Source organism: Doryrhamphus excisus, linkage group LG21 (genome assembly GCF_037039965.1).
Source record: "Doryrhamphus excisus strain RoL-2023G ecotype Guam linkage group LG21, RoL_Dexc_Guam_v1.1, whole genome shotgun sequence".
Lineage (NCBI taxonomy): Eukaryota > Metazoa > Chordata > Actinopteri > Syngnathiformes > Syngnathidae > Doryrhamphus > Doryrhamphus excisus.
Window position 1 is genome coordinate 587,874 of NC_136377.1, and position 19,551 is coordinate 607,424.

At 46.1% G+C, this 19,551-nt stretch overlaps 2 long non-coding RNA genes across 4 annotated transcripts in view; one reads left to right on the forward strand and one right to left on the reverse strand.

Moving 5' to 3' along the window:
- Positions 1–19,551, reverse strand: part of LOC144894542 (uncharacterized) — a 34,493-nt gene that overhangs the window by 3,267 nt on the left and 11,675 nt on the right. For all 3 annotated transcript variants that reach the window (XR_013625147.1, XR_013625148.1, XR_013625149.1), the window contains exons 6-8: positions 18,441–18,644; positions 14,004–14,201; positions 1,843–1,935 (exon numbers count right to left, since the gene is read on the reverse strand). This is a non-coding gene — a long non-coding RNA (uncharacterized LOC144894542). The remainder of the gene's footprint in view (positions 1–1,842; positions 1,936–14,003; positions 14,202–18,440; positions 18,645–19,551) is intronic.
- LOC144894543 (uncharacterized) lies at positions 16,139–18,739 on the forward strand. Its single transcript, XR_013625150.1, has 3 exons — positions 16,139–16,242; positions 16,344–16,489; positions 18,598–18,739. It is a non-coding gene; the product is annotated as an uncharacterized LOC144894543 (long non-coding RNA).

A 19,551-nucleotide genomic window follows, 5' to 3' on the forward strand; every position in this document is an offset into this window, starting at 1 on the left:
ATAATAAATACAGTGTAACAGGAAATGTACATTATTATTTCATTCACGATTTACTTAGCTAATGTTTAGCATTGTTATTGTAATACAGCACATACATTCTATTCAAATATGCATCTGTTTTTCTATCATTTTATTCATGCGGCGTTACAGTGCCCTGCTTTACATCCCATAATAATCACCTCTAAGTGCCTTGTCTTCCCCTTTGCACAACATCATCATCATCACATGCATATTTAGCCGTTAGCCGTTAGCTAGTACTTCGGTACGAGGTACATTATTTAAAAAAACAAACAAAAAAAACTTAAACTGTATTATGGAAATCAGGAAGTGAACAAATGTAACAGTTATTGATTGTAAAAGAATAAAAAAAATTAAGTTTAAAAAAAATTATATTAGAAAAGCAGGAAGTGAACAAATGTAACAGTTACTGATTGTAAAAGATTAAAAAAAAAATTTAAGTTTAAAAAAATTATATTAGGAAAGCAGGAAGTGAACAAATGTAAGAGTTAGTGATTGTAAAAGTACCAGATGGAGGGGTAGGATTTAATAAGCTTTGCTTCTTCCTACTCCTTTTGGACATGTGGAACTGGGAACTGATTATGGGATGCATTCAATTGGAATCTGATGCATGTTCAAATGAAATTAAACCATTAGCGTTATTATTATTATTATTATTATTATTTACATATTATTATGTGCAGTGTTGAAGTGTGGAAAAAGTGTTTAATGTCTAAAAGGCAATTTGGGGGTCATTTTTGCTATTTTTCGTTTTGTTTTTCTTCCAACTTACGCATGAGTGCTGCCATTTTTCCTCCCCTCGCCGTCACCATCGAGACACTTTATGATTTGATTTTGCTTTTATTGATGGTTATTATTTGTATCGCTTTTACAAGACGGCCATCACCGTCAATAGAGCTTCCTCTTATTGTCTGCTCTCATGAGTCGGCCATCTTTGTTCCTCCTTCCTATATCTGACCCGTCTCTGCACGTTGACAAGGCACCCCGTCGGGAGAAGGAACGCATCCGCCACGTCGCTAATGTTCCCTCTCATGTTGTTGCTGCGTGACGTCAGCAGCATTTCTCATTGTGCAGGTGTACCTAATGCAGTGGCCGAGGAGCGTGCGGCCTGAAGGCGTTCCGACATGGCATCATATGATTTTCATTGTCCTCTGTTGTCACGCTCGCCTGAGGCTGCCATTGGCTTGGTCCGTCACCCGTGGCAACCGCATCCGGCGCATTCCTCGACGATGCTTTGGCTGCCGTGCCGCCGATTGTGTGGACGACGTGACAAAGCGAAGCGTTTGGCGTTGTCGAGGGAGACAATGTGGCTTTGTTGGCGGATTACAAAGCTGCTAAGCCACCGGGGGGGCGGGGCTTGTCTCTGTGTGTGTGTGTGTTGCCTTCAGGTGACTCATCGTGCTGCCGATGACCACGATGTGCTGCTGCTGTTTGAGCATTCTAAGCTCTCATTTCTCACCCCCCCCTTCTGGCTCGCTTCTTTTTTCTCATCCTTTGGCACCGTGTCTCACACACACACACACACACACAAACACACACACACAGTGTGCAACTTTGCATCTGTGTGGTTGTTGTTCACCCAAGTGAGGTCACAATGAGCCGTAATGTCACGTTGGCACCAACAGTGGCGCAGTGTTACAGGAAGGGGGCGGGGCTAATGGAGGCAAAGAGGCGGGGGGGGGGGGTTAATGATGATGAGGGTCGGTGATGATGAGGCGTACAATGACACACACACACACGCACACACACGCAAAAGGAGGTGAGAATCTCCATTTGTGCATGCCCCCCCTCCCCCCCCCCCCCATCAATCATACATCCACTTACCCCATCACTCTTGCTATTACCGCCTCCTCTTCCTCCTCTTCATCGCCCTCCTCGTCCACGTCAGCGTCCTGTCTCGTCCTCTTTGACTTTGTCCTGTGAAAAGATGGCGGAAAACTTCACATGCTGCCAATGTTTGCTAAACGCTCCTTAGTTACGGCATCAGACGCTAAAGACGTGATTCATATTTACTTTCAAAACAAAAACAATATATTAAATATTCATTTATTTTAAATATGTAACTGAGATTCATCCGTGTGAAAAAGGTTATGAAGCTATTCATGAAGCTTTGGGACTCCAGCCAACCACAGTGAGAGCCATTATCCACAAATGGTGAAAACAGAGAACAGCGGTGAACCTTCCCAGGAGGGGCCAGCCACCCACAATGACTCACCCAAGAGGTCACAAAAGACCCCACAGCAACATCCAAAGAACTGCAGGCCGGAAAGGGGGGGGGCAATTTTGAATACTTTAGTTTTCAATATAGCTTATTTCCATGATTATATCAAAATACTGTGTTGTATTTATTTGTGAAATAATATGGCATACAATCAAATAATATCAATATTAAAATGTCCAATACTTTTCAATAGCTATATATATTATATTTATATTATCATATATAATATTTTTCATTTGTAAAATGATTGATGAATTCAATTATCACTGACTATTGAATGAAGTAATTATGAATACAACTTATATATATATAATGTGAATATAGAACAGTAAAAATATATCTAAAATGTAAATATAGTACAGAAAAAATATATTTATATATAAATATATTTATACATAAATATTTGTGGTTGTCTGTTTGAGGATGAAACGTGCTCGGAGGTAAAGGAAGGCCGCTACGTAAGCGTCAAGGTCACCTTTATTTTGATAGCAGTCAATAAATAATCCTGTTAGGAGGCCATTTCAACTGGAATGAATGAATGAAAGCTACTGAGCACAAATACATGAACCTAATCTCTCTCTCTCTCTCTCTCTCTCTCTCTCTCTCTCTCTCTCTATCTCTCTCACACACACACACACATTTCCATGGTAATCACCCCTGAGTCTCTCAGGGGCCCCGTGGGGCCTGAGGGTGAAGACGGTCTCAGAAGAGTCCCAGTTGTCCCATTGAGAAGATCATTAGCTTGCTTAGACTAATCCACAACAAGACCCCCGCCGTGTGTGTGTGTGCGTGTGTGTGTGTGTGTGTGTGCGTCACTCGTGCAGCATTGCGTTGAGCGGCTGTTCAATTGACTCGGGGGCCCCGTGTGACGTGGACATTAGCTTTATTGCTGGGATCTGAGGAGTTGTTTAGCGGCAGCTGGGATTTGGACCCGGGGGAGCGAGCCTGATGATTCATGATAGCCAACGTGAATGAAACAGGAAATCGGCGTTCAATTGGACGGCCTGAGGGCTGCGCTTAAGCAAAAAATGTCAATTCATTGAAAAAAACAAAAAAAAACCTGCGCTTGAGAAAGGAATTGGACATGTTTCATTTGGTATAAAGCAGGGGTGTGCAGAATGGGGCCTGGGGGCCATTTCTGGCCCACAGCTTGTTTTCTTTGGAGCCTTGACATATTAAAACATGACTTCCACTAAATAAAGACAGTTAGGAGACAAATCAATTGTCAATGACTGCTGGCCCTTCTGACTCTTCCACACCACCAAGTAACGTTGGGAAGGTGGAGGGCTTCAGTTTGGGGGCGGGTCCAGCGGCATAGCGGCCCATGTTCTCTAAACAAACCAGGAAGTCCAACCACACGTCTGACGGTGGCGTCTTTAGGAGTTGGAAACAAATATGGCGTTCCCGTACCAGGCATCGCTAGCAAGTAAACTGTGGAGTAGAGCTTGGGGGGGGGGTTTCTATATGAGGACCTCCACCCCTCTGTGACATCACAAAGGAACAGCTTTACCACGCCTTTTCAGACCGAGCGTTCCCAAGCCTTGTGATGTGAAAAATGGAAATTATAATTTTAATTTAATTAATTTAATTTTAATTTCCAACACATTTCTAACACATTTTAATAGAAAATAAAAAGTAAAATAAATTAAGAGAAAAAATTTAATGAGAAAAAGTTTACGTGAATCAGCTGTAAATATTATAAGGAAAAATGATACCATTTTAGTAGCATAAAGTTGAAATATGAATAAAAAAATGTTAATAATAGAAACAGATTTTTTTAAAACCTGATAAATTCAGAGAGAATGAAAAAAATCACATTCTCGTGAGAGAAAAATTCTAATTCCATAATTTAGTGGCCTAAAGTTGACATATTACTGACAAAATTGGTTTTGCAATGTGACACATGAGAAAAAACCACAACAAAATCAAATTGTTGTTTATGATGGAAATAAAGTCTAAAAATATGATGGCAATGAGGGGATAATATTTCAGAAAGAAAATATCCGATTATTGAAGAAGCAAACGTAACCATTTCATGTAGCAACTAACGACTAGCAACTAACGACTAGCAACTAACGACCAACAACACAACACAACCATTCAGCACAACAATCCTCTTTTGTGTATTTGCTACACAACAGCAATGATAAACCAGGCCAGAACCCACACAAGACATCTAACATAACAGTGGCTGCAAGCTAGCTGCTATAGCTTTGTTTGTATTTTGTGTGCGTGTGTGTTTGTGTGTGTGTTTGTGTGTGTTTGTGTGTGTGCGTGTGTGTGCGTGCGGCCTCTCTGAACCAGCGTGACCTCGTCAATCTCGCTCTTTGAAAAATAACACTCTGCCATTTTCCTGCCACTGTTTGGAAAAGGGAAAAAGTGAAAAGGGGAACGTGGGGGGGCAGGGGTTGTTTAAGGTGGAGAGGGGGGGGCTGGCAGATAAGATGAAGGAAGCGGAGGAAGAGGAGGAAGAGGAGGAGAGGAGGAGGCCGACTGATTGCTGCTATTGTTTCAAGTGAAGCTTGTGAGCTCCGAGGGCATAATTGGCACCGAGGGGGGGGGGGGGGGGGCATGGCAGAAAGTCTGCAGACGCACGCAAAGAACGCCTGAGCTTTGACTAAATAAACATCGTAGTAAAAGACATAAACATCTGTTAAATCTCATGGTCTCTTGCTAAGCTAAGCTAAGCTAAGCTAGTTCATATCGTACAGCACAGCATAGTACAGTAGCGCCCATTCAAGGACGCTAACACGACATCAGAGGTGTCCAGGCTGGTCCACCAAGAGCACAGAGAGTGGAGGATGGAGTGTCTCCATGGCAACCACCAGCCACGCTTGAGCGTAGCTTAAAAGTTTTTAATCCGAATTTCTGGTAGAACAAAATATGTTGCTCATATACACGGCAGATACAAATACAACTGATGCAGTATACTGTACTGTACAGTATACTGTACACTATACTGTAGAGTACTTTAGCGCACATGCTAGCATGCTAACACAAAATATGAGCATGCTAATGAGTTTTAAGCCACAATAACCACGTAGTGTCCCGTTTGGACAGTCCTTTCGGTGCGGACGCAAGCGGCGGGAGTTGGACGTGCCTTGCTAATGGGACCGTGGTGTTTCCATTTCCATCAGGAGATAAATCCCTTTTTATTTATTTCATTAATTTGCTCGCTGGGCTCACCGCTGGCTCAGTTTCATCTCTTTTCCTGGTCTGGTTTTATCGTGGACGCACTTAATGCCCCCCCTCCCATCAGCCCTGCCCCCCCCACCGGCCCTAAAGCGCCAACGACACGCCGTAAACAAGAAACGAGGCCTCGTCAATAAACGCTACAAGCTGGACAAACACGGATGACCTTTTATCCGCGCCGCACGTCACCACCGTCACGGGGCGTTCTGACCCCCCCCCCCCCCGTGTGTGTGTGTGTGTATTTGGTATTTGTGTGTTGAATTATTGAAGAATAAAGACATTATTTCACGTGGACTATGATGACAAACTAGCAAAACAAATAGTTATGATCTTCTACAAAAGGAGGTTGCATATGGATGGTCATGTTACGAGAATGAAGTCATAATTATGGTCATAAACCAAACAGAAAATTAATATCAAATAATTGGAATTTGAAAAAGAAGATTCTAAATGTAGAAAAGCAGCTTTATCCTCATTTTAGGAGGATACAGATATAGCCGAGAAACAAAGATGCTTTCTAAGGATCACTTTTATGAGAATAAATCATTTGAGTAGGAAGGAGTTGGAATATTACAAAAATATTGCCTTCAAAAGTCGTAATAGTAACAAAAGTTATCATCTTGTCAAATGAGGTTGTGTAAATATGACGTGAGATGATGTAAGAGCAAGTTGAAGCAGCAGTTTAAGCAGCCAAAAGCCAAAATCCAAAATCCAAGATCCAAGATGACACCAGCAGCTTTTCCAGCTCACAAAGCGGCCATAAAAGCAAACTAGCATCCTTTTTGTATCCTTTGGCTTTTCACTGCTAAAGGAAATAAACGGTGACCTTTTATTAGCGATGCACGTCACCACTGTTGCACTGTACATTCTGACCAATCACAGCTGGCCTCTGTGTGTGTGTGTGTGTGTGTGTGTGTGTGTGTACAGTATCTCCAAGGCGTTATTCCCAAACAGCATCCATGGCAGCCCAACAATCAGCACATGATGAGAAGGAAGGTTTGGGCCTCACAATGTAGGAAACATCTGGAAGAGCCACTCGTAAGACCGTCATTTGTGATATGATTGCGTGTGTGTGTGTGTGTGTGTGTGTGTGTGTGTGTACAGTGTGTCCAAATTGGAAGGCTGTAATTAAATGCGTAGACCTCTCCACTATCTCCTCCTCCAGCCAGCGCCAGTGACGCACAAACCGCAGCACTGCCATGAGTCATCAGGCCGCCAGCATCAGCACCACTCCCCCCCCCCCCCCACCTCTCCATCCCTCCACCGGCGTCTCAGCACACATTCCCATGTAGACCCCCTCCCGCCCCTCCCGGTACGCCACTTTATCTCCCCGCACATCTGCCGACACCTTTGGTGCCTTTATCCACCACTTTTAACACCCCCACTCCGGCCCCCACCCTCCACGGGCGGCTACGTTGGCCCCGGCGAGGAGGGGACACGAGTGGGAAGCGAGGAGGAGCAGCGGCGGCACAAAAGTGACTGGAATCTTGAGAGAGAAAGGCAGCGAGAGCCGGATTGGCCACCCGGCGGCCTGCATCATCATGTGACTCATGCAGACATCTTATCTGCACGCACGCGCACACACACGCACACACACGCACGCACACACACGCACGCGCACGAGCACACACGCCAGAAAAACAAGCAAAGTGGGAGTGAAAAGAGGAGTCAGCGCAAAGTGAAGGATGAGAGCGGAGGAACTTTTAAACATCTGCCATCATCATAGGAGCAGCCAGGGGGCGCACTCCGCCTGGATGACTCACTAGCACCGCCAACGCCCTGCAGAGAGACTCACACCCACTGCTGCATGGGGGGGAGGGACGGGGGTGGGGGGGGCAGCACGGTGGAGGAGCGCTTCTCCAGTTCGAGTGCCGCCTCGTGCCTTTCCGCGCCGATTTGGGACATCCGGATTGTCCAAAAACACAAAAACACAAAAACACGCCTTACGTGAATGACAGCAAGTACTCCCAGCATGCCTTGCAACACATGCTGGGTTGACCACATGAAACCTGCACAGTTTAGGACAATAGGTTATCTTAGATTGCCTATCGATTAAAATATTTAATCGTGATTAATCACACATCATCCATAGTTAATTGCAGCTTTGAAGACAATAAGTTGTCTTAGATTGCCAATCGATTAAAATATTTCATCGTGATTAATCACATGTTGTACACAGTTAATTGCAGCTTTGAAGACAATAAGTTGTCTTAGATTGCCAATCGATTAAAATATTTAATCGGGATTAATCACACGTTGTCCACAGTTAATTGCAGCTTTGAAGACAATAAGTTGTCTTAGATTGTCAATCGATTAAAATATTAAATCGTGATTAATCACATGTTGTCCACAGTTAATTGCAGATAGAAATAAGTTGTACCTATAATAAGGACGGATGGAAATCTCTTTGTAGTAAACTCTTTGATAAACTATTAGTCAACTATTTGATATAAAAACACGTATGTTGGATTAAGGACAAATAGGAATAGGCTCCGCCCCTCCCACACTGCATCAGCCGTGCAGGAAAAGGATGAAAGTCTATTGGATGATCCAATTAGTCACACTGAACGCCACGCAAGTGTTTCATCGCCGCCAGCCGCCTGATGAAATACGAGGTTTCGGGTGCAAGAGCGCTAATAGGTGGTATGGTAATGGCGAGCGGAAGGATGGACGGCGCCGTCCCGCGAGTCCTTCAAAGCCTTCCTGTTCCTGTCACAGACGTTGCGAGCGGAGCGTTGATTAGCCGCGACAAGGCCGGGCCGGCTAATGTGAATCGTGTTATCTGTTATCTTTTATCCCACACGCGCACATTCATCACGTGCGCATCCTGGACGCCCCTGATAAGGCCCGCCTCCTTTGGAGCGTGCAAATGTCTGTTTGCACGTGGCATTATGAGCTTTATGGGGACGACCTACTTTGCCGGAATAAACAGTCCGATAAATGACCCGCGTGCTGTCCTTTGTCCCAAGTCGGAATGTTGGATTGTTGATTGATCATTGCAATGAATTCTAAACGGCCGTTTTGGTCTTTCACCCGGAAAACATTCCTTATTTTTACTTTAGACCCAAGCTACCTCCCGCATCGAGGATCACATAAGTCCTTACTGGGGTCAGGGCTTTCCACAGTGGGGGGTGGGGGGGGCTTGGCGGTTTTGGCTGTTTTTTCATTGGCCCAGGCACATTCTAAAAATATCAACCAAAAGTGGGTGTGGTTAACCAGAAATGGGCGGGGCTTAAATCAATGAACAAAATGACACAAAAGAAACATTCTTCAGCTGGAACCACAATTTGGCTGCGACACACAAGCACCAGACAAGCTACTGTTCGGTCTTAATCCACTCCAACATAAAACTCAGCTCTGAACCTCTGACGTCACTTCCTGTCCCCCACGTCTGGAACACTTTTATGGTAACATCCATGAGCACCAGTCTTATTTACGTCTTAAATGTCTTGTGTATGTCTTATATTTGCCAGAGGACTGTGAGTGTATGTCTTATATCCGCCAGAGGAGTGTGAGTGTATGTCTTATATCCGCCAGAGGACTGTGAGTGTATGTCTTATATTTGCCAGAGGACTGTGAGTGTATGTCTTATATTTGCCAGAGGACTGTGAGTGTATGTCTTATATCCGCCAGAGGACTGTGAGTGTATGTCTTATATCCGCCAGAGGACTGTGAGTGTATGTCTTATATCCGCCAGAGGACTGTGAGTGTATGTCTTATATTTGCCAGAGGACTGTGAGTGTATGTCTTATATCCGCCAGAGGAGTGTGAGTGTATGTCTTATATTTGCCAGAGGACTGTGAGTGTATGTCTTATATTTGCCAGAGGAGTGTGAGTGTATGTCTTATATTTGCCAGAGGAGTCTAAATGTGACTACCTGGGTCTTATTTCATGTTGAAATGCATATTTACAAGTTTTGAATAACATAATTTTTGAATAACAAATCATACTTGGCGATAATTAAAGACGTATCGTTAGATGTGGACATCCAACATCGTTGAGAACCGGGACCGACATTCCAATTCTCCCAGGAACGTTCATTTTTCTACATTTCGATTCCTACTTTTGGTCAAATGGCCACATAACAGGAAGTGTTTCAGCCATGGACAGGACGTGAAGACATATCTAGAAAGGTGGTGTGCTCCCAAAATATTCCATATTCCCTCTCCTAATATGATGTGTGTCTATGTAGTATATTTCTATATATTTCCTCAGGCTACGTGGTGTTCTTCCTGGCAGACATGCTGAGATAAGAGCCACTAGAAATGGAATATACAGCGGCGTGATAGGCACGAGGAGGAGGAGGAGGATGGCGGGAGGTGATGGGGGGGGGTTGGAGGACTGAACCACAAATGGGAATGAATGCATGCAGCCATAATAGCGGCGGTGTCGCGTGGAAGTGATAGAAGAGACAAGAGGCGTGTTTAGGACGTGCACTTACATATAGGAAACAGCGCCTGGCGCTCCGGTGACTGATAAAGGAAATGAGAAAATTCCGTGCCGGTGCTATCTGTCTGAAAGGATGCTGACTGCTTAGAAGCTCCAATTGTTTCTTTTCTAACTGCCTGAGGACACCTCGGAGGTAGCCGCGTTATTGGCAAGCCGCGTGTCGGCCAATGAAATCACGGATCCATCCGCTCCGTGTCACCTGATCAGGAACAACCATGCGCTCATTTGGTGTTTACCGCAGGGCTGCAATCTATCTGTGGCTGCCATGGTCCGTTTTTGGTGTCCGGCTAGTTGCTTCTCCAAACAATATGCGTTCAAAAGAGCAATACGTTTGCATCACAAAACACAAAAAAGTCTGAAAAGTTTCCTCTGATGAGGTCTGATCAGAGGTTTTGGCGCCGTAGGTGTTGGCGATGAGTCACACGAGCAAATGACGGCGTATCAAATGACGTCCCTTGCAGTCGAGCTGCGGCGCTGATAACCGATAACGCTTTTCATTTTAACAAGGAGCTGAGGAGGACGGGTCCCTCCCTGGGCTGCCCCGCCTCAGGCCCTGGAAGCTATAGAAGATACCTGGACTGGTAAACATGTTCCTGCGAGGCTCTAACACCTTCACACCACGTGGACCCCAAACACCCAACCACGGCCCCGCAGAGTTAATGGAATAACCTGCAGGTAATATTTTTCATCTGAAAAAGCTGATTAGCGAGGATCACCACGGCTCTAATCACTTATCTTTAAATAGGAAAATCCTCCAGTGTTACAGCCCCACCGGAAAGGTGTCACAAAGCATTTTGAAGAATGAAGAAAACGATAACTCGGGGGCTAATCCAGTAGGCGGGACCTCGATAGAGCCTACAGAGGATGGATGCTGAGAGACAAACGTTGGCGTCGATGCTGCCATGGATCCAATCACCGTTCAAGTCATCATTCAATGCTCGATCGATTGATTACCTCTTCTGTACCTTTTTAAGATGTACAGAAACAACTTTCCATATTTGTGCAGATTGTTAAAACTGCTCAGTCGACTTCAGTGCGCCCCCCCTTCCCCTCCTCCCGACCTCCGGGTGAAAATAACAAGCTCTGTGTCACCAATTCATTAATTTAAAATAAACAACAGCATCAATAACAAGCAGAGAATGTTTGCCTCCAGACTTCTTTTTTTATATCTATCATATTATTATTATTATAATTATTATTCCACAGAGCAGGAAAAAAGATGTTGCCTGCCTGGTGCTAAAATAATCAGATGGGCTATGGTGTTATGTATTAATTTCATACAGCTATTCATTTAGTAATCAACAAATGCAAATGAGTTATGATACGTCCAATGCAACCCGTGGCCCTGGGGGGGGGGGGGGGGGGGGGGGGGGGGCAGATGGCAATGCAGGAAGTTACACGCAAACCAAAGCAGGAGGTTGCATGCAAACCAAAGCAGGAGGTAACATGCAAACCAAAGCAGGAAGTTACATGCAAACCAAAGCAGGAGGTTACATGCAAACCAAAGCAGGAGGTTACGTGCAAACCAAAGCAGGAAGTTGCGTGCAAACCAAAGCAGGAGGTTACATGCAAACAAACCAGCGAACAAGGAAGTTGCATTCATACAAAGCAGGAAGTAACATGGCAACAAACCAGAAAGATGCACATAAACAAGCAATGAATGGATCCCATTCGGGTCAGATGAGCGGGTCAGAAGGGGAGGGGGGGGCACACGGCAGCCTCAACATGGCAGCTCAGGCGGAGGGCAAGGTTTGACGTTTGACGGCAGGCTCACTGATGCGTGTGCGCGGTGCGAGGCCGAGAGATTGATGGCGGGCGCTGATGTCGCACGCTACCGATATGAGTCGCCTCATCAACCTCAAATTCGCTGGCTGCTCCGGGCCAATAACCCCCGCCCACCCCCCACCCCCCACCCCTTTCTGGAGGTTGGCGTGTGCCTTCTGCAGCAAGGTTTTTTTTTTTTTTTGGGGGGGGGGGGGGGTAAATAATTTGGACTAATTTGGAGGGCGAGGAGACAATGAGAGCAGCTCAGCGGCCAATCGATGGCTGCTCTCAGCTTTTTATCGCCTTACAGATTGCGATATTGCTCAGCTTATATTCATCACGTTGGTGCTCTTAAAGCGTGATGGATTCTTCATCAAGGGCTCCTCACGGCGGAGCGTTGCCATCTATCACTTGTTAAATTCTTCCCTTGGTTCTTCTGTGTGTCTGTGAAACACGGCACACCAACAGCACACGCTCCCTCTTTTTGTGCACCTTTAAACGCATCCTGGCCCGAGGGCATTAGCAAGCATTAAACCACAAAAGACCAGCACTCTCGTTCCCGGCAGCAGCCCAAATCTGTTGACAATGTCCATAAAGAGATGCGGTAAATGAAGAAAGTGCGGCATCGTGTGACGCAGGATCAGAACCACAAACATGAGAGAGGCCATCTTGACCTGAAGTATTTTTACACAACAACGAAATAATACAGAACCCATTAAGACAAGCTCCAAAAACTCAGTACAGGTACGGGGCGTCGTTTTAACAGGAAATGTAGTAGTCATTGGAGAAGTCCGATAAAGTCCAGACTTTATCACCACCTACACGACACAGCTAACGTCATTTATGCTATTTTACAGCAGTGCCGCTAATTTAGGGCTAAATTATAATCTCGTGGCATCTCTTTTGCTTCAGAACTACTACCCGTTTTAAACTTGTATTGGTACATGTTTGTATATTTTCTGCATAACTTTGAGTGTTAAGTTGCTGTGTGATGACTTTAGTGTTGTTTGTAAGATGACATTTAAGCAAATGCTACACATCTTTTGCATGAATGAATTCAAGCATTAAAATGGCTAAATAAAATACAATTATAAGGCTTAGAGATGATGATGTAATATTCTCCACTGGTCACTAGGGGTCAGTGATGTAACACGCGGACCAGACTCGATTGTGTGGGTTTTTATTGCAGGTACAGGGCCAATAATCCCAAATAAAACTCCTAATAATGCAGACTAAAAGCATGGGCTCCACGGCGGTGAGCCACACAAAGATGAAACTCAACTCTGAGCCTCCGACATCACTTCCTGTATGCCCCAAACTTCAATCCACGAGGGAACACGTTTATGGTAACACACACACAATCATTAGTCTTAAAAGGTGACTATAGGGGTGTTATTCTCTGTCTAGAGGGCTCTAATAATAGGTACTAATAGGTAATTCATTTCTAAATCAGGAATCCCACTTTACGGAATTTCAGCCACGACGGTTAACCGTGATAAACAAGGGATTACTGTAATTGCTCTTTTCCTGGATTTACATTTTCTGCTATTTTGCCTTTTCCAGAAATGACTTTCTCTGGGTTGCTGATTGGCAAACGGACTTAATGTTAAGAACGATATTGTACCTGTTGCCAAGTAACAAAGATCCCAGCACATTCGGCATTCAGCATTCACGGCCCCACAGATTTGAAAGTGAAAGTGATTTTTCTTCCTCTGAAAACCAGTCATTTTCCCCACACATGACACCCCTTCCCTTCAGCCCCGGTTGGGGGCTGAAGGGAATGTACGGTGCCAACGTGGCAGTCCACATGGTAACGATTCTTCTTTCTCCCTCAAGTGTTGGGATTTGAACTCAAACTGAGGTCGTGTGATATCAGTGAGCACAACGCCGGTTGCAAGCACGGCGCCGACCCTCCCGACCCTCCCCAGATGGTGCCCCCACTTGCGAGTACAACGGGTGGTTGGGACCAGGGCTTTATTGCCGCTGCCTGATGGATGATCCCACCCTGCCACCCTGATATCGGCCGACACCCATCAGTGGCCGATTGATCGGACGGACGACCCTCATTTTTTCGAATGGTGTAATATTATGTGAAAAAACTAAACAAATAAAATGAATTTACAAAGATTATTTAAGAAGAAAGTTAAATACTATTTGGTACTACAGCAAAAATTGGAAAGAAAGCAAAGTGGCTTTTTCACCAACGACAAATGTTTTTTTTTAAATATCCATAATTTCTAACTTGTAGAAGCGAAAAAGGCCAAGATGGCAGCAGATTAGAGCGTAGCCACCAAGGTCCCGCACGCATCATGGAGTCCCGGGTGTTCATTGTGTTGTGGGAACGTTACCATGCACTTACTTGTCCTTTTGGCAGAGGGCGGCGGCGTGGGTGGAAAAGCTTCTGCTAATGACCAGCTCCACTTTATCACTTGGAGGTGTTGTGTGCGGCGAAGGCAGCCGCATTAGTGGGAAAAAAAGGAACCATCCGGGGGTTCATCGCTCTCAAAGCATCTTCTCCTAGCGGAGCCCCCCCCGCCGCCCCACCTCCTTCCTCCTCCTGTGACCAGAAAGAAGAGGGAGTTAATTAAATAGAACAAAAGGCCGTTCACGTGTAGCCTCTTAGGGTGCCTTAACACAGCAGGCATCTCGTAAAAACCTCAAAGTTTTCCCTTTGAAAAGCTTCTCTTCTTAAGTTGGACCTTCTGGAAGGAACTGACCATGGTAGAACATAGCTGCACCCTTGCTAGTGGCAATATGACATGAATATAGGCACCAGAAAAGTATACAAAACCAAACTTGACTTTTGGAAGGGAACATAATTTCACTGCTGCAACCTCCAGAGAAGACTTAGGATGTTGAGGATGTGAGAGCACGTTCGAGCAGGACCTTCAGCTAAGTGAGTACCACCGTTGAGACAGGTCGCTCATCTCCTCCCATGAGGAGTAGTCAATAGTCAGGCACATACGGGCGAGTGTTGCCCAGCGTTAGCCGCCGTTTGACCAGTCATCACACGGATCATACGGAGCGTATTAGCAGGTCTGGATGGAATCACCGCCATCTTGGCACCCTTTGCCATGTTTCAACGTCTTGTGGGTGTTGGAAATATCGGTCCCAGAGGCCAATGGTGTCTTTTAGAAATGGGAGGCAGCATACCGTGTCTCCTTGAGTTGCAGCAAAAGGCTTCAACACAACAAGAGGGCATGAGATACAAAATACAGAATAGCAGAACCTGAGGATAACAACTGGCAACGCGGGGGGGATTTCTATGCATTTCACAATGTTTTATGCATGTGCAACTATAACTGTACATTTTGGGTTAAGATATTTGGCATACTGGAACGGATGAATTGGATTTTACATGATTTTTAACGAGAAAAATGGATTGGGTTAGAGCAGTGCTTCATGCATCATTGCTAATTATGCAAATCAGACGTCTTCAAAATCCCCACCCCCACAACCCACCGCCACAAATAGGCCCCAGTCCCGTGTAAAACACCACGGTATGCCAACCAATGGTGCTCAAGGTACTTTTTACTAGGGATGCTGCGATCAATCGGCCGTAATTTCCGATGGCGGACGGCCATCCTGACTCCCCCCCCCAACCAATAGCAGTCATCATAAATACATTGAAAACGTGTTATTAATCATGTTATCGGTATCGGGTACTTTTTACCCAAGATGGCATCGCCAAGTAGTGTTCTGGAATGCACATTCCAGATTCTTCTGTGGTTTGTGAAACATTTCGTAGGAGAAGCTCGCCCCGTTCTGACAAAGGCTGAGGTGTCCCAAGTCGAGGACAACAGAGTGAAGAATGAAAATGGTCATGTTGTGATTTTAGTGCTGGGTCAGGAAGCGTACAATCATCTGTAACGTAATTCCCAGAACATCCCCTAAGAGCTCCAAACGCCTCCCCCTCGACGTAATACCAGAGTGCTGAAGGGGCGGTGAAAGGAAATTAAACATCAAAACAAGCTAGAAAATAGAAAACATTTCCAGGAAAGCATTTTCCATGCAAGCTAACGTGAGGAGAAATGTTTGGACGGGCAGGAAGCGCTACCTCAACGGGATGCCCCGCCCCCAAAAATAGTTTTTTAGTAGCAAATACCTGTGGGCTGATGTGGGGCCAAATAGTGGCAAAATAACTACTTTGATCAGGTAACGTGTGGACAGGGCCTGTGGGCCTACGGGGTAGGTGGGCCTAAGGGGTAGGTGGGCCTAAGGGGTAGGTGGGCCTACGGGGTAGGTGGGCCTAAGGGGTAGGTGGGCCTACGGGGTAGGTGGGCCTAAGGGGTAGGTGGGCCTACGGGGTAGGTGGGCCTACGGGGTAGGTGGGCCTACGGGGTAGGTGGGCCTACGGGGTAGGTGGGCCTACGGGGTAGGTGGGCCTACGGGGTCGGTGGGCCTACGGGGTAGGTGGGCCTACGGGGTAGGTGGGCCTACGGGGTAGGTGGGCCTACGGGGTAGGTGTACCCCGCAGACCCCAAGAGGCGCCATGTGAGCTGCCTTTTGTTCCGTTGAATGAACTTCCTGTCCGTTTTTCCACAGAGGAGAGAATGATGAGCTGGTGATACTTGCCACGTTTACGAGGTCCTTGTGGAGTAAGTGCATCCTTAAACCGTGTGACCTGCTCGACTGTTTGCCTTTTCAGGCCGCAAATCACTTTGGTGGAAGATAAACCGCCATTTTTGTGCGTTCACAGCTAAAAACATGGTGGCAACAACCGCTTCGACGGCGCAGGCGAGCATATGTTTGTCATGTGACGTGACAAAGGAAGCCAACGGCACAGCTTCCTGCACAAAGACACACGCCCACGTGACAGGAGAACCGATGGACGGTGACGGCAAGGTGTGTGTGTGTGTGTGTGTGTTCGTGTGGTGCTTTGTGCTCCACACCGCAGCTCGGCGAGCGTCCGAGTGTGAGTCAGTGGCAGGTTGGGGGTTTGCCGAGAAGGACGGCTAATGCGGAGTGGCAGTTGATAATGCCAGGGCCGTGATATCAGCCTACATCTGCCCTGCGGCTCCGTGCGCACCTCCCTGAGCTTGTCGCTGCCACACACACACACACACACACACAATGATGCCCCCCCCGCATACAATCTAATCAAACAGAGGTTATGTGGCGCCTGCGGCCACGCTGGCAAATTGCGAGTTGGTTTCACGGCGTACACACGCACATTTAAAAACAAATACTCCAAAGATATTTGTGTGACGAGCGAATGCCGCAAGATACTCCCAGCAGTCATGGCGAGCGTGCCACAACATGCTTTAAGTGAGTCATCCCACACTTTGGTGTGTGTGTGTGTGTGTGTGTGTGTGTGTGTGTATGCACGCTATATTTCTGCAGAGGTTGGACGTGGGCTCAACAGCACACATCTGAGGAGTACGCATTGCAGACAAAAACACAACGTGTATTTCAACTGGGGATGTCTGATATCGATGTCGATATTGCGTCTTTAGTCCAGAAGGACGACATTGTGCCAGGAGCACTATGCAAGGATCAAGGTTCTAGAGGATGATATTAAGGTAGTATGGATGATAACGCTGCCTTGCGTGCCACTCATGCCACTCACATGACCAATATTGATGCAGGAATGAACCATGTGATCCTCACAGGACCCAGCCAGGCCAAAACCAGGCCAGTCCAAAATGGAGAACCAGATGAAATTTTCTACACCGCTTATCCTTATCCTTGGATAAGGATAACAGCTCTCACTGTGGTTTGCTGGAGTCCTAAGGCTTTGGAAATAGCTTTAAAACATTTTCCAGACTAGTAGATCTCAATTATTTTCAGTTATTTATGTTTCAACAAGGGAGGGGCAGTGTGATGGTGTGGGCTATTTTGCTGCTTCAGGACTGGGAGGACTAATTATGCTGTCCAGATTACCCCTGAACCCTAATAAGGATTTTGGAAAAACTATGATGATGTGAAGAATTTACACAATTTCTGTAGAACTTTTGTTCTTTAATTTTAATTTCTTGACCCAAACTACGTGAAGTTGTTTCTCCATTTTCCTGGTACACTACCATAAATAATATGCATAGATTTTTCATTGGTTTTGCTCTTGATGTTTTCTGTATGACCTTTTGCTAAGGCGTCACAGCCAATTATGCAAATGGGCTCATTATGTCAAACCAACCACTGCCACAAACAGATTACTAAGTTTCTCAGCAAAAGGGGCTCCGCTGGTTGGCGTCTAATGACCGGTCGATTAATGACTCACGCCAGCGTTTAGCTGATTACTGCACTCCAACAAACAAAGATGACCGACTGCCAATCAGCCTGAACAGGATGCACGTCCCGCAGAAAAAGCCTGCTCTTAAACAGAGCTGCAGCCATTTGTTTAAAAAGGACAAATAGGAAAAGAGCCAGGAGTGAAGTCGATGGGAGTAATATAAATAATATAATAATGATAGGATGCAGTTTTTCCAAAACTACATATAACTTCTTAGCATATCTACGTGTCTTTCTTTACAAAATATCCAAGTGGTATCATCGCTGGACGAACATCTGAGCATCGCAGCTTTACTACTTTACTTTACTTGACCCTCGTGGTGGCTACCAGAAGAAGATAAATGTCCGGGAATCAGACCAGCGAGCAGTAATATCCTGCAGGACTCACCTTTGGTCAGGTCACGGTGGGTGCGACCTGACTGTTGGACGCCGAAAGCATGACACCTATGGACAACTTGGAGTGGCCAATGAAGCTAAAATGTTTTTGGGATGGGGGAGGAACGGGAGTACCAGAAGGAGAGAACATGCAAACTCCAACGTTACTGGCATGACAAGGAGATCCCACCTGACATGTTTTCCACACAGCACCGTGGAGGAAAATGGAGCTTCAGATTGTGCAGGGGCGTCAAACGGAAGCCCGGCTTTGTGGAGATGTCGCGGGGGTCATCCCTCATGACCGAAGGCCCTGGTCTGTGTGGTAATGACTGGCTTTTCTTCACCAGGACAACGCCGCTCCTCACGAAGGACGTCTTCCAGACGAAGAAGACGACTGCAAGGGAAGATAATAAAGATGGACGTCAGTTCCAGACACTGGATGCCCTCTGTGCAGCCATCTTCACCACCTGGAGGAACATTCCCACTGGCATCAAGCATGCTCAAAGCCGTCTTTTAGTTAATTACCAGGAAAGGCATTTGTAGTTTTCTGAGCTAAGATGCTAATGAATGCTTGTTGGCAGTAAATTGATTTGTTTGTGTCTCACTCCCGTTTGTCCTTTTTGCGTCTTGAAGCTGGCCTTAAGATCCAACAGGATCAACATTCCTGCCATTTTCCCAACTGCTCTTTGTATTTGGAACCATAACTGGTATTTGACTCACATCACATAGTATGTCACAAAAGGTGTATTTTAGAAGCTTCGTGTGAAATCCAACAGCGTAAAAATAAGCGTCACATTCCCCCCCCGGCTGACGACATTTAGCCGAGAAGATTTCAGTGAGGTCACGTGACATGTGACGAAAGAGCTCTAAAGGTATATTTCAGGAGCTTGGCATGAAATCTAACACGGTAAAAATAGTCCAATAGAAAAATAAGCTACGTAGTCACAGCAGACATTTTGGCTTGCCCCCCTTTCTTTTCTGGAGCGGAGGAAGGAAGAAGCACAGAAAAAGAAGCAAAATGGCCGCTCCTCTCCACAATCTCTGCCTTCATTGAGGAAAAGTACTATTTCATTCATGCCATTTCCGTTCATTCATCAGCTGGAGCGGAGGGGACGGGGACGGGGGACGGGGGGCGGGGGGCAGGGGTGTGGGTGGCTGGGTGGGTTGGGGGGCAGCAAGGGGGTGTTGCAGCCTCGACTCACGGTACCATCTCCACACCAACCTTATCAATGGACGTGACGTCAGCACTGCCTGCAGCTGACGGGTGGGGTGGAGTGGGGGGAGCAGGGGGGGTTGCAGTC